This window comes from Mobula hypostoma, chromosome 4 (assembly GCF_963921235.1).
Source record: "Mobula hypostoma chromosome 4, sMobHyp1.1, whole genome shotgun sequence".
NCBI classification, from domain to species: domain Eukaryota; kingdom Metazoa; phylum Chordata; class Chondrichthyes; order Myliobatiformes; family Myliobatidae; genus Mobula; species Mobula hypostoma.
In genome coordinates this window covers 140,442,842-140,459,169 of record NC_086100.1, presented here as the reverse complement: position 1 = coordinate 140,459,169, position 16,328 = coordinate 140,442,842, and positions in this window count along the sequence as shown.

Sequence of the window (16,328 nt, the reverse complement as noted above, 5' to 3'; positions counted from 1 at the left end):
AGAACATAAAATATTACAGCACCAGAACAGGTCCTTCAGTCCAGGGTGATGTTCTGAAATTATTAAGTTAGTAACCAAATGCCCAATTGAACCAATTCATTCTCCTACACAATCTCCATATCCTTCTATTTCTTACACATTCATTTGCCTATTCAAGACCTCCTGAATGCCTCTATCATACACAAATCTGCCACCACTCTGGGCATCCACTACTCTCTGATTTAAAACTCTGGCCCCTACATCTCATTTGAACTTGCTCCCTCTCACCTTAAGTGCCCTCGAGTATTAGATATTACAGTCCTGGGAAGAAGTTATTGGCTGTCTATTCATCTATGCTTCTCATAATCTTTTATCTCACCAGTCTCACCCACTCCAGATATAGCAACTGATGTTTGTCTAATCACTTTTTACAGCACCAGCCGTTTAACTCAGACAACATCCTGGTTAACATCTTCTGCATCCTCTCGAAACCCTCGACATCTTCCCTGTGATGCGTTGACCAGAACTGAATGCAGTACCCTAGATGCAGCCTAACTGGAGTTTCATAAATGTGCAACATAATTTCCAGACACTTGAACTCAGTATCTCAACAAATAAGGCAAAAATGTCATATTTACCACTTTATCAAACTGTGTAACAATTTTCCGGGAATTACAGACTTGGATTCTGCACATCAACACTGTTAAGTGTCTTGCCATTAACAAAGTAATGTATGTGAATGAGGCTGTTTGAGGCCTAGATTGTGGTGAAGGAGGAGGTGTAGGGACTTTGGCTGGAACTGGTTTCAGAGACTCTCTGGTGGTCAAATAGCCAGAAAGGAGACTTCTTTCATTTTAATCAATTTTCACTCATTTATCTCCAGTCAGCTCTCAATAACTTCCACTTACTAAGCTCTGTCAATGTTCTTCCTTCTCCAACATTATGATGGTACATAGCCAATGAGCGCAGCTTCCAGTCTTCATTAAAATTCCACTAGCATTGTATTAATTCCTAAAGACATTCTTCTTGAAAGGTAGCTTCCAAATGATGTGTTAAAATAACTTAGACATGAGCTCTCCTCATCAAGTTCTACAGAGCACAACCCATTATTTGCTTCCCGTACACTGAGAGTGTTTACTCTAATCAGATCTGGTTAACCATCTGCATCATCAGGTTAGTTGTGCTTCTAACTCCTTCAAGGTCTCTTGGGTTGATTCTCATCAAGATGGATACTGAATAATCTGCAAGGGAGTGTTTCAATTCTGCAAAATTGCTATTATATGCTACAATCTATCGTAAAATTATTAATGGATGTTCTCTTCTCCTGGTAAAAAAAACTGATAATGGTAAACTGTTTCATTTCAAGGTTGGGTGCAATGTGATTGTAATGCATCCAGGATGTCCCACAGGATCATTTGAGAGCGTATAGTGTGGTACATTTCTCTCCACTTGTGCGCAATAAGATAAATAATATTTTTACATTCGTCTGCTCTAGTCAAACAAATATTTTGCATTGGTTTTCACAAAAGAAGACACAGAAAAACTATTAGAAACAGTGGAAACTATAGGTCCAAAATGGAAGTAAGACAAAGAAGTTAGCAACAGTGAAAGATTACTGTTACAGAAATTAATGGAACTGACAGGCACTAAATCTTCAGGATCTAGCAACCTGTGACCAAAAGTTTGAAGCAGATGACTATGGAGAAAGAGAATACACAGATTATCTCTTTCTAAAGTTTAATAGAAGATAGAATGGTTCTCAAATGCAATTGTACCTCAAAATATAAGAAAAGGGATCTAGTGATAACAGGGGACAATACATAGGTTAGCTTAAAAGCTGCTGGAGTTTATTATTACATAAGTGACCACAGTGCTTTTCCAAAATAATAACCTGATTGAGCAGATTCAGCACAGAATTATAAAAATGGAAATTATATTTAACGATTTATTTGTTTAAAATTGCAGCTAGTAGAATAAATAAGATAAAAGCAAGGATGTAATGCTGAGGCTTTATAAGACATTGGTCAGATCATATTTGTAATTCAAATTTTTTTAATTATTTATTCTTATTTTACAAAGCAGTACAGCATGTCATAGAGCAGATAGAGTACAGCATATTTACACAGCCACCCCATGACAGGAAAACAAGTAAAACTTAGAAACAGAAAGGAGTTCTAATTTAAGTTTAAATTAACATACAACCAAAATTGATCCCACGTGTCTTGCACTTTTCCCTCACTGTTAATTCTTCCCAACATGTGTTCATATGATGAAATCTTAATCATTTCCTCAGTCCATTCCTTCTCAGTGGGACACCTGGGTTTTTTCCTGTTTTGCAATATAATTGCAGCTGTGATGAGACCCACCTTTAAAATAGTAAATTTGTCATTGTTTACATTAGGTATCATTGTCCTATCACCCAGGAGACAAAGCCGTGGGCACAAGGGCAGTGTGGAACCCAACCAACTCCCCAACAAATCAAGAACTTTACACCAAAATGGACAAACCATGGAACACTCACAAATCATGTGAAAATATGTGCCCACCTCATTTTTACATTTCCAGCATAAATTATTATCAACAATCCCCATGTTGTAGAGTCTAGATGGTGTCCAATAATATCTGTGTATTATCTTATATTGAACAAATTTCCCTCTCTTTTCTCCAATATGTCTACCCACATTTGATAAAGTATTTAACCACTCATTATCTTCAATATCGCTTCCAAGATCCTTCTGCCATACTGCTTTGAGATTGCTACACGATTCACCCACAGAGTGCTTGAACATTTTATAAAGCACTGATGCTTTATGAACTTCTTGTGGTAATGGAAAGGATTCAGTTAAAGGGTTATTTTGTGGGTCATCGTTCTTGAATATGCTACTAACGCAATGTCTTATTTGCAAATACTTCCAAAAATTCCCTTTATCTACAAAGTTATATTTCTTCTGCAAATCCACATATGACATAAAAATCCCATTCTCATAGAGATCACCTACTGTATTTACACCTTTAATCTTCCATACTTTCCAGTACACCATTCTTTTCCCAATGTGTATCTCAGGGTTATTCCAGAGCGACGAGTATAACTGGTTTAAATGTGACATTCTACAAGCTTTATGAATTGTACTCCACACACTCTTTGAGTGAAATAGTATAGGATTTAGATTAGTCTTGTTTTCCACATGTCATGAGAGGATGTTAAGGGGAGAATGTGGTGCAGCCAGGCTCCGTTCTATAATTACCCAATCTAAATCAACATCAGCCCTGTCCCAATGTTTAGCTATCTTGGTCATTTCAAAGGATAATTTATATGCCCTGACGTCTGGTAGACTGAGCCCATTCATGTCCCTGGACATACACATCTTGCTCATTTTAATTCCTGGCTTCTTTTTATCCCATAGAAAATCCCTGACAATTTTGTTGTATTGCTTGTAGATCAAATATGATATATTTAAAGGAAGCACCATAGAAAGATAGTTAAACTGAGGTGCTATGACCATTTTAACTACATTGACTTTACCCCAGAGTGACAGTCTCAGTGCCCCCCACTTATCCAGATTGTTTCTTATCCTACTCAATAATGGGTCATAATTTAAAGTAATTATCTCATCCAAATTCTGACTGAGATTGACCCCTAGATACTTCATTCCAACATGCACCCATCTGAAATTAAACTGAGATACTGAATTTGAAAAACACAATTTTGACATTGGCATAGCCTCAGATTTATTGAAGTTGATTTATAACCAGATACCTCAGAGTATAATTGAATTGTTTTCATTAGTGGGGGTAAGGACTTAGAAGAGTCACTAATCAGTAATAAAATATCGTCAGCATATGACATCAGCTTATGCTCCTTTCCACCTCCCTTCACTCCTCTAACATTTGGATCTGCTCTAATCATGATTGCCAGCAGTCCCAAAAAAAATCGTAAATAACAGTGGGGAGAGGGGGCAGCCTTGGCATGTACCTCGTGAGATGTTGAAAAATGGGGATATGATACCATTTGTAATAACTGCAGCCTTAGGGTTTTTATACAAAATTCTAATCCATGAATTAAAGATAGAGCCAAACCCAAAGAATGACAAGGCTGTGGTTAAAAATCTCCACTCAACCTTGTCAAAGGCCTTTACGGCATCCAGGGAAATGGCAGTAACTGGGATACTACTTGGGGAGTTCAGCCACATTAAGTGCAGTAATCTCCTTAAATTGACAGTTGAGGATCTGCCTTTAATGAAGCCAACCTGGTCAGTATTAATTTTAGATGGCAATACTTTCTCTAATTGCATAGCCAGTATTTTAGTCAGTATCTTACAGTTGAAATCAACGATATTAATGCTTCATTAAATGTATTCGGTAAAGATTCCAAATTAAATGCTTCTGAATAGATTTTTGTTAGAATAGGAGCCAATATGTCCAGAAATTTCTTATAATATTCAACTGGGAAGTCATCCATACCTAGAGATTTCCCCATTTTCATAGCTGCAATAGCCCGTCTGACCTCATCCTCAGTAATTGGGGCATCGAAGGACTCAGCCTGTTGTGGGGATAATGTAGGCAATTTTATGTTAGCAAAAAACTGATTCAGCTCCTCCTGGTCATGGTTAAATGGTGATGCATATAGATGTTCATAGAACTGTCGAAAGACTTCCTTTATTTCTTTAGATGATGACACTAATGTATCCCCTTTCCTAATTACAGGTATAACACTATTCGTATTCTGCTGCTTTAGATATCATGCCAGCAGCTTACCAGCTTTGTCACCACCTTTACAGAAACTTGTTTTTAATCTAAATAATGCATATTCTGCTTCTTTGTTATATGTTATTTAGCTGGAGTTTCAAATTGCACAGATCTTTGTATAAGTCATCAGTATATTGTCTTGCTAAAACCTTTTCCAATGTGGTTATTTCTGCCTCCAGATTTTTTATTTGCTCCATACTTTCTTTCTTCCTTTTAGATGTATGTGCTATTAACTTTCCTCTTATATACGCCTCGGATGCCTCCCACACCGAGGACAACTTTACTGTGGTCCCTACATTCAATTCAAAAAACGAAGTCAGATCCTCAGCCAGCTTATCACTGAAATCCTCATCTTTTAACAGCATAGTATTCATTCGCCATCTACCCCTCCTTCCCCCTTCGGTATTTAAATCAATTTGAATTTCAATCGGTGCATGGTCTGATAATGCTATCGGGCCAATTTTACAGTCTATCACCCATTCAACAATGGAGTTGGATATCAGAAAAAAATCTATTCTAAAGTAGGAGTTATGTCGATGAGAGAAAAATGTATATTCTTTTCCGGATGGATCACCAATTGCCATATATCCACCAGACCAATATCCTCAATAAATTGATGTAAGGCAGCCCTGTCCCTGGGTAATGGTGATGCCTGAAATTTGCTTTTATCAATATCAGGGTCCATTACTTGGTTAAAATCTCCTGCTAAAATTATTTTTCCTTCTTTGGTGCCTAAAATTTCATTCACCTTGTTAAGAAAGTCTGGGTGTTCCTTATTAGGTGCATATATGAAACAAAGTACTACTTTCACCCCATTAATAAGTTCATCTATACAAATTATCCTGCCTTCCTTGTCTTTAAATTCTCCAAGCAATTAAAAATTAAGTTTTTTGTTAATTAAAATCATTGTCCCATTTTGTTTGCTATTAAGTGATGAATAGAATACCTGGCCCACCCAATCTCTTCTAAGTTTCAGTGCTTCAACATCTTTAAAATGTGTTTCCTGGACAAATGCAACATCAATTTGTTTACTTTTAAGGTATGATAAAATCTTTATCCTCTTGATTGGGTTTCCACACCCATTAATGTTCCATGATATGAAATTAACCATTTTCATGTCCTAAACTTCATGCACAAATGTGCAAAAATATACATTTTCCCAGATGGCTGAGTCTGGAATGCAATAACTCCGAAAAAATAGTCCAAAAATAACCTGCTGTACTCTGTCCCCGTGCTCAATTATTACCAAAAAACACTGCAAATACTGCGCTCTCAAACAACAAGTAAACAACCAACATAACCCAAAAACATATAAATAATATATTCCTGCCAGATTAACTATCAAATAAAAACAAACAGGCAGGATAAGCTCCACAAAGAAATAGAAAAGAAAAAGATACATGATATGGTCCTCAAAGTACCGTGCCAGCTAGCAAGCCTCACCTTAATCAGACCGCTTTATCCAGCTCCCCAACCGCCCTGTTATACCTAAAAAAGTTATCTCCACCTATTACTGTGATCAAATCCTGTCTCTCAGTCAATGTCAGCACTGCAGTTTTCCTGAATGAATTTCTCTGCTTCTGCAGCAGTAGTAAAGAACTTGTTCTTTCCCTTCCACGTGAAGCGTAGAACTGCTGGATAAGCGAGTGTGTACCTCATGTTGACTTCTTGCAGCATTTTCCAAGCCATAGTAAATGCCCTCCGTTTTTCAACCAATTCCCTGGACATATCTGGAAAGAAGGAAACTTTGCATCCCTCCCACTCAACTCCTCTCTTTGCCTTGGCGCTTGCAGCACTTTCTCTCTGGCCGAAGAGCGCAAGAATCGTGTTAGGACCAACCTGGGGTGGGGGGGCGGGGGCAATCCTCGCCTGGCCTAGGAGCCGGGACCCGATGCGCCCTCTCAATCTCAAACTCTGCATTCAGTTCGATGCCAAATCCTTCCAACATAATTCTTTGCACACACTTAATCAGACCACCCATTTCCACAACCTCCTTTAGACCGATCAGCCTGACGTTGTTGCGTCTACTCCTGTTCCCAAGCTCCTCGACACGGTTCAACAGCAGGTCCAAGCATTTATTATTCTGCTCGCTGGCACCCACCAGTTGCTCAGTGGTGTCCTCCACACTGGAGAGACAGCCCTCGGCTTCCATCAGCCTCTCTTTGATGGCATTGACAGAGTTCTTCATCTCTGTTGTCGTTTCCTTAGTCGTAGGTACATCAGCAGCTGCTACGAGTAGAGTGGAACTCATATGACTAACCTCAGCCAGTATATTCTCCATGTTGGAGCCTTGGTCCATCTGTGTCGGTAGCATGGCTTGAACTTTGGATTGTGGGCCCTGTCTTGTAGACACGTGGCTCACTGTAGTGCTCTTAGGTCTCGGCATCATACAGAATTATCTCTCAAAGTTATTCGCCCTTTTAGTAAAAAAAACAGTTTTTAACTGCAGGACAGTTGTATCTGGACAAGGCAGAATAATTTAATTTCATGGTGGGTTGTTGGAGCTCCGCTAACGTGCAGCCATCTTGTCCGGCACCCACGTGACTCCCCCGGTCAGATCATATTTGGATTATTATGAGCAGCTTTGGATCCCATAACTAAGAAAGGATTTGCTGGCATTGGAAAGAGTCCAGAGAAGGTTTTGAGAATAATCTAAAGAATGCAAGATTAATGTATTAGGACTGTTTGATAGCTCTGGGCCTGTACTCACTGGAGTTTAGAAGAATGAGGGGGAACTCATTGAAACCTAATGAATATTGAAGGGCCTTGATAGATTTGATATACAAAGGATGTTTCCAATAGTATGGAGAGTCTAGGACTAAAGGGCACAGACTCAGAATTGAAGGCCAATCTTTAGAATAGAAATGAGGAGCAACTCCTCAGTGGAATTCTCAGAGAGTGGTGAATCTGTGGAATTTATTGCCACAAATTGCTATGGAGGCCAAGGCATTGGGAATATTTAAAGCAGAGGTTGATAGTTACTTCTTCAGTAAGGGAATAAATTTGGTAAGTGCAGGAGAACTGGGATGTGAGGAAAAATATACTAGCTGTTATCAAATGGTGGAGTAGACTTCATGGCTGAATAGCCTAATTCATCTCAAAGTCTTAAGGTCTTAGGGACAAACAAGTTACTTCCTATTTAGACCATCTGAAGATTTGTGATAAGATGTTACACAAGAGATAAATAAACAAAATTACACTGTGCAGTACTAGGGTTAATATATTACTGTGGCCTGGGATTGGTGAGCAAAGAATGAGCAGAGAGAAGAAATAAATGGATAATTTTCAAATTGGGATAGTAACTAATGGGCTATCACAAGGATTGGTGGGAGGGGTGTGAGGACAGCATCCTCCTGTCTAAATCAATAGAACTATTGCTTTTATGTTGAATCTGGAACAGATGAAGGAAACATTTACTGCTTTTAGGAAAGCTGTCTGGATAAATACTGTTGACAATCTGTTGTTTTTTTTTATTGTTGTCTTAAAATATACCTCAATCAACATTTATTTTATAGGATCAATACACTTTCACAGAGACAGAATGCCCAGGACTGTAGGAAATGTCTACATATTCCCCAAGTGCATAGTTAGGCCCAAATATTAAAAGAGCATGCTGCATTGCAACTATAACAATATATTTTTTCTTGTACTTTATTAAATGTGACAAGCAACAAACACCAAGCAGATTGTTAGCGCAATCACTAGGTCAGTTAAATTCCTGCTGGTCTGGGCACTTGGGTACCATACACCATCTGGCAGTCTGCACATTCAGAGTCTAGTCTCTGTTCTATTCCTTTCCTCGCCAGCATCTGCAGTCGGGAGACTAAAGTGGTGCAGTAGGGTTGGTGGATAGGGTATTTAAACTGTGATCCTTCTCTCTTTGTAAGGAGAAAAATTCCAATATGGGTATTCAGGCATACATAATGAGTGTCCCGATGATTTCCCCAAGAAGGAGGCTGGCATTTTCATGTAATTTCCTTTTTCTTTGCTCCTTATTCCACTGGCTCAGTTACATGCTCGTCCATTGATTGTATATAAACTCTCTTCTTATTCATTTACCTTTATTGGTGAATGTTCCTCTGGCTTGCACCCTGACTTCTGTTTATCCCAGTGAGTAGAGCCTCTTGTTAAATATTGTGCTGCTATGTTTAAATAGAAACTCTGTTGCCTCAATACTTGGGATTTATTTGTTGTTCAGTAAACAGATTATTGCGTGTTCTAGCATGTCCACACTTTTCAGCTCAGGCAGGAAGTGGGGCAGTTTGAAGTATCTTGCGTCCATGCATTCTGCCCTCAAATCCACATAGACAGTGAGTAGCAGGAGCAGTTTCCTGCTGCCACTTGTTCTCCCTGGTGCCCCTGACGGAGGTGTCGCGAGAGAACACAGAACATTGTGAGCAGCGGATTAGCTGCCGTGGGCTGTGGGTCCAGAGACCTGAGCCCGGGGGCCAACTCTCTGGGTGCAGAGCTTGGAAAAAGCGATACAACAGGCTTTTAATATCATAAATCAGCGAGCTGTTTGTTATGTCCCTCCTCTCGGGATACCTGTTTTTCCCTTATTAGGGATAGAGAGAGAATCTGTGGTATGTCAAATTACCCGGTGGATGAGTAGACTTTGGAGTACTGCAAGTCTGTGTCCTTACTGATGCTTTGCTGCACACTTGAGTGCCCTTTTTTGCTGGTGGGGGAGGGGGATCATTTCCTTGCTGCTGCTTGTGCATGGGAGAGGGAGCTGGGGGGGGGTTGTCTTTGGAGTTCTCACGTTGAACTGTCACTCATTCTTTGGAGCACTCCTCTGTTTTCGTGGATGTTTGCGAAGAAAGAGAATTACAGGATGTATATTGTATACATTTCACTGACATTAAATGTACCTATTGAACCTTTGTGACACAGTACAATGCAATACATAATAGAAAAAGATGTAAATTGCATTAAGTGTGTGTATATGTATGCATGTATGTGTATGTATTTCTATCTAGATATATTAGTTAAATTAAATAAGTACTGCAAAAATAGAAATAAAAAAAGTAGTGAGGTAGTGAGGGTTCAACATCTATTCAGGAAATGGATGGCATAGGGGTGTGTTGATCCAAGGGATGTTTCCTGCTGGTTCTTTGAAGAGATCCCTTCTAAACTTTGTGAGATCACTGTGCCTTGATCACAAAAGTTAAAATGCTGTTGCCTGCATGTCTAGTGGAGAAGCGTATAAAATTCACTTACTGCTTCAACAGGAGCAACGTTCAGTGTTGGGTGGTTTCGGGACAGATGGTCAGCAACAAAACACATCTGCTTTACCTTCTTCGTGTGATGTCCCTCCTCTTTCCCCAGAAAGAGAGATTTGCTGAGATGAATACGCTTAGCTCTTTCAGAACCTATATGCAATGATCGTACACTGGGAGAGGTGTTTGCAGCTTTGTAAGCATTCCTTGATATTAGCTGGAGAACTCCTGCTCTCCTGTTGAATGAAAGTGTAGGTGCTGTCCATGGAGACAACTGCATCGGTTATTGTTTTGATCCATATGCATGGATATCAGGTTTCCTAATTTTGCAGGACTGGTTTTGAATAAGCCATTGCCATTAACAAATGAGAACAGCACTCAGTGGTTGCTGGCAGCTTTGCAACAAGGTGCAGGTATCATCATTATAGGAAGTAAAGAGGCACTTTGCTGACCCAAGGAATTCAGAGCTCATTGTCCCAGATATAGGCAGTTAAATGTGCTAAAGTCTGCTGAAAAAGTAAAGAGTAGTTCAGAAATAGGAGACAATCATCAGTGGAAGCTATGGTAGTGTGGGTGGGCATTGGAGTTCATGGAAACAAATGCACGAAGTAGAGAATAAATACAGCACAAATTGCCATTTGAGATTACAGCATAACGTTAGTAACAAAAACCTGCTCAAAATAAATATTCCTCCTCCAAAATATTCAGTAGAGATAAGAAGAAAAGGGTGGGTGAGTTAATCACATTTACTGTTAACAGTACCTAAAGCAATGATGCACTTGTCAGTTTGAAGACGGGAATCTGCATGGTTTGAATTAAGTAATAATAGATGAATCATTTTGCTCCTGGGTGTATGCTTTGGGCCTCCAAATAGAAGGAGGAGTGAAACCATGAAATAAGCAAGAAAATATTAAGAAGCTGTAAGAATTGTGGGCAAATTATAAAAGGGATTTAAATTATTCATTAGAAAGGGGGCTGGCAACACAGTCATGGAGAAAGAGGGGAAAGAATTCATGGTTTTTTGCTGTGCAAGGAAGGAAACAATACTTCTGAGGGAAAGATTCAGCAACAGCTGGGAACATATAGCAGTGTTATAGAGGAGTACAACAAATAATTATTCAATTGGACGAAGGCCAATTTCAATAGATTGTGAGGGCATATAGGGGCAGATCAACTGTGATCAAAGGTTGACAGGTAAAATTAAATAAGTAATGGACAACTTGATTATTAACATTAGATATGACACATTTCCCTGAAGGGGCAAGTAATTGGTGAGGTGATTCGAATGAAAAAGAAAAGTAAATATTTAACATATTGAAAAGAATTCAAATAAATACAAAAAGTAGAAGAAAATTTAAAATGTTAAGGAATAATTGATGAATCATTTTGATGGTGGGTGTAGGCTTTGGGCCTTGTTTATTGCATCCTTTGTTTCTGAGGTGACTTCCTATTCTAGTGACACTTAGACTGGACGACTGCTTTGCCAAGTACTGGTGAGTCCAGTCTGCAATACCATATTAATCCTTCCAGTTAATAGCCATTTTGATGCTCCTCCACATTCCCACACCAATATATCTGTCTGCAGCCTCCTCCCCAGGGTGAGGCCAAGCTCATCTGGAGCAACAACACTTATTCTATCTAGATAGTCTACAATCTGATGGTATAAGTGTTGAATTTTCCAATTTCCGGTAAACTGCTCCAGTCTGTCCCTTTTCTCTCTCTTTCTGGTCTGCCCAGTTCATCCTACAGCCATCACAGCCCCCACCAACCTCCTTTGTTCCTCTCCTCCACCTTCTCCATGTATACATCTTGCACAGACCTCCCACTGGTTCCCCTCTTGCACTACTCCCACCTGCCCTCCCCACCTTGATTCCATGCCCCATCTTTCTCTTCTATCAGATTCCACTATCCTAAGCACTTTGTCACTTCCACCTACCATCTCCCAGCTTCAGGCATTATTTCCACTCTCCCCTCTTTCATCTGCCTAACACCCTCTTCACCTGGATCTACCTATCTCCTGCCAGCTCTTGCTCCATCCATTTCCTCCGCATTTTTATACTTGCTATCTCCCCTTTATCTTTTAGTCCAGATGAAGATTCGCAATCCAAAATGACAACTGTCCATTTACCTCCACAGGTGCTACCTGACCTGCTGAGTTTCTCTGGATTTGGGCACCTGCAATCTCTGTGTCTCCAACCGGTCAAAGTGGTAACAGAGGTGCTAACTACACTAGATGTTGCAAGAGTACAACAGTTTCTGGGCTTCATCAACTATATAAACCAGTTCCTACCCCATCTGAGTGGGATGTTTCAGTGCACACTGATAGGTTGCCAAGAAGGATGTTACAGTGGCATTGATTCAACATTCATGAGTAAGCAGTCAAACAAACAGAGGAGGCACTTACAGCAGAACTTGTCTTGCAATATATTGCTAGCAAGAAGTATGTGATACTACAGACAACCTCCTCAAAAATGGATCAGAGCAGTGATCTTGAAGAGGATCAGGCAGTAACAAATACAAGCAGAGTTCTGACAAGCTTTGAAGATGGTATTAAGAATGAACTGTTTGATGTGATCTTTAGCCTGAAGGTTCACATACAGGGGAATTGTTCATGTACATATGTGCAGTGAAAGCAAGTCACTCAGATCTTTGCTATTAAACTTATCCCAAAGAGATTGCAAGGAATGTCTTTGGGAATGCAGACATACATGATAATGATTGAGTGATGTCCAGGTAAAGACATGTATGAAACTAATACATTTACCAGGCCTATTCGAGAGTTTGTGATATCATAAGGCCACTAAACTTGAGACAATCAAAGTCTTAACGCACATTCCAATGTACCAGCTATTGTTGTAACAGCTTGACAAGACTATCAGGCATGAAGATATGATACCGAACTTAAAACAACAGATTCAGACAGGATGGAAAGAGATACAGTGAGAGGTTAAACCTTTACTCAAACCACACTTCAATGTGAGAGATGTACTGGACACTCAAGGTAATGAACTTCTGAAGGAAAAACATATTTGCTTCAAAACTAGGAAGGAATGACACCATCAAATGTGTTCACTGCTCACGTCCAGGAATGATTGTTTGTCTCCACTGCCCAGCTCTTTTAGAAAGGATTTCATACAAGTAATTATATTTTTCAATTCATGGCATGTACATTTTTCAAATAATTAGAATTCAATGAGATAGCCACAATCATTATCAAGAATTACATCCATGTAAAACATAATTACTAAAATTGTTCGCTATTGATTTCAATGGGATTATGTCTTTATTAACACAGTTTCTCATGGGTTCTCCTTTAAATGATTGAAACATCTGGAGCAGAAATGCAGAAGATGCAAATTAGCTAAGGATTAATTGGTAAACAACCAATAACAGAGACTGAAGCCAAGAGCTCAAGTTTTTTAACCCCATTCCTGCTCTGCAATTGTTTTGGAAATAATGAAAAATAGTGATTATAAGTTAATTGTGTTTTCAGAGGGTGGACATACCTGTCAAAGCAATAGGCAAGATAGGTTATATTGGATGAAGATTTGGATTGTTAGAAGCTAGTGAACACATTATCATTCAGAGTCTAATTAGCAGAGCAGGCACTTGGGGACGTCATTCCTTTTGGAAAATTGCACCAATCAGCTATATCAAAAATCAACAATTCAGTTAAAACTATGGGTTAATTAAACATAGAAAACCAGGAAATAAACTTTGGAGGAAGATCTTTAAAACTCACCTGTATTCATTGTCAACTACTTACAAATTTGTAACTTGTCAGTGAATGACTTAAGATCTCTGGCTATTGGCGAGGTGGGGGTTAATTTTCTGAAGTGAGGACACAAGCTCTTTGATATCTGTAGAATAATGCTGGCAGAGATTGGCTAGCGTCACCACTCATCTTTTATGCTTTTGGCTGGCAGAAATGAGTGCTCTGCAGTAGCTTTGCTTTGCCTTCTGAGAGAAAGGAAGAAAGCAAGGAGGAGGAGGAGAGCGGGACAAGCTGCCAGAAGAGATGGGTGCAGGAAGGGGAAAGACTTTGACCAGATGGACTATGTAGGTTGAGCCATCAGGGAACATATGTCTTATGCATATTGATCCAAGGGACTTTAGGTTCTGCCACATGTCATCTAAAGGACTCCAATACACAACGTGGAACTGTATCAGAACCACACAGGATTTAATTCTCTAAATTTTCAGTAAAACATAACCAGAACATTGTTACATCCATAACATATAGAGATCAAACATTTTATGTGTTTTGCTGTATTCGGCCATATGTGTTATACTGCTGTCATTACATCAGGCCAATAGGTCACTGCTGGGCTGTCCTCACTGTAGATGGTTCATCAGTCCGGTCAAGGCTTGACTGACAAGAACCAGACAGTCTTGTTACGATAGGCTTCCAACCATTCACAATATTGCTCAAATACCATTGACGTATTTCAGCAAAAAAGGTCTATAATATGGTGCAAAAGCAGAAAATGCTAGAAGTATTCAACAGGGAAGGCAGTACCTGTGGCAAAAAAACAAAGTCAATATTGCTTCTGTACAAAGTTTTATTAGAATGGAGGATGGAACATTTGAGACTAGTGCTGTAATAAGCATTCATGATGTCTTTACTGATCTTGGCTACATGTGTGAAGTCATTAGACTATTTGCAGCATTACATTCAACCCTCAATCCTGGTACTGGCCTGAAGTGTGACCTTTTCTGTCTGCCATTTAACCACTGAGCTTGAACAACTTCTGGACCCCTTTAAGCAGAGGACCTACTCTCCACATTAGGGATCCAGAGCATTGTTGGAAGATTGGGTTGCCCAATGACTGCTGTGCTCACCCGACCTCCCAATTCGTCTTCGGTCAAATGCCAAATGTATAATCAAGTACATGTGTTTTGTACTTTCTTCTGAAAGTTGGTTCTATTGTACTTCACAGATCCACATTATGGAAGCAGAAGAATGATGGATGTGGAGAGAATGTCTCCTCGATTGAAGGAGTCTAGGACCAGAGGACGCAGCCTCAGAATAAAAGGATGTCCTTTTAGAACAGGAATGAGGTGGAATTTCCTCACCCTAAGGGTGGTGAATCTGTGAAATTCATTGCCAAAAAATGACGGTGAAGACTAAGCCATTGGGTATATTTACAGCAGTGTTTGATTGTTTCTTGATTACTAAGGGCATAAGCAAATTACAGGGAGAAGGCAGGAGGATGGGCTTGAGAGGGATAATAGCTCAGCCAAGAAGGAATGGCAGAGCAGACTTGATAGGCTGAATGGCCTAATTCTGCTCCTATGTCTTATGGTCTTACGACGCCCATGTGAATATACAGTGTATTTAATATTAAATGCATCCAACCAAGAACCATATTCCATGCTATAAATATAATTTAAATATTAAATAAAATATGAAATTTTTTCTATAAAACTGGAAAATTTTTTTCCTTAAGTAAACCATTTGAATCCCCCAAGAAAACTCTTGCTCCCACTTAGTAAGAAGAAAGAGAAATTTTCAATCTCCCTCATAAATAGCATCGCTAACACCTGCATCACTGAAGTTGCATGATTGCTGACTCTATCATTTAAACACATTTTGCTCCCATCTTCAAGATTTACATAACTGATAAGTTAAAAAAAACAATAGATGTGTGGTAGTGGGTATATTGACTGGTTGCATAATGCCCTGGTATGGAAACACCAATGGCTGAAATGGAGAATCCCACAAGTGTAATAGATATGGCCCAGTCCATCACAGGTAACGTCCTCCCTCCATTGAACAGCATCCATGATCAAGGATCCCAACCATCCAGGCCATATTCTCTTCTCACTGTAGCCATCAAGAAGAAGCAGCCTCAAGACGTACACTACCGTGTTCAGGAACAGTTATTACCCCCAATCATCACGCCCTTGGACCATGGGGGATAACTTCTCTCAACATCACTCGCCTCATCACTGAAATGTTCTCACAACCCATGCACTCACTTTCAAGGACTCCTCATCTCACGTTCTCGGTATTTATTGCTAATTTATTTATTAATATTTTTCTTTTTTTGTTTTGATATTTGCATAGTTTTTTTGGTTTTTTTGCACATTGGTGGTTTGTCTGTCCTGTTGGGTGTGTGCTTTCACTGATTCTAATATGTTTCTTTAATTTATTGTGTCTGCCCACAAGAAAATGCACCTCTAATAAATTTACTTTGAACTTAGAATTTTGAACTATTCTAGTATAAGCTGCTAAGATTACTGTTAAGGCCTAGTTAGAAAAAATGGTTTTGAACTTGTACAAAACCAAATATCTGCTTTGAATAAAAAGATAAATAACCTTTCAACAAAACTTCAGAAAACATCAGATTTTTTGATTAACCTGTGAATGAATGCAAAGGT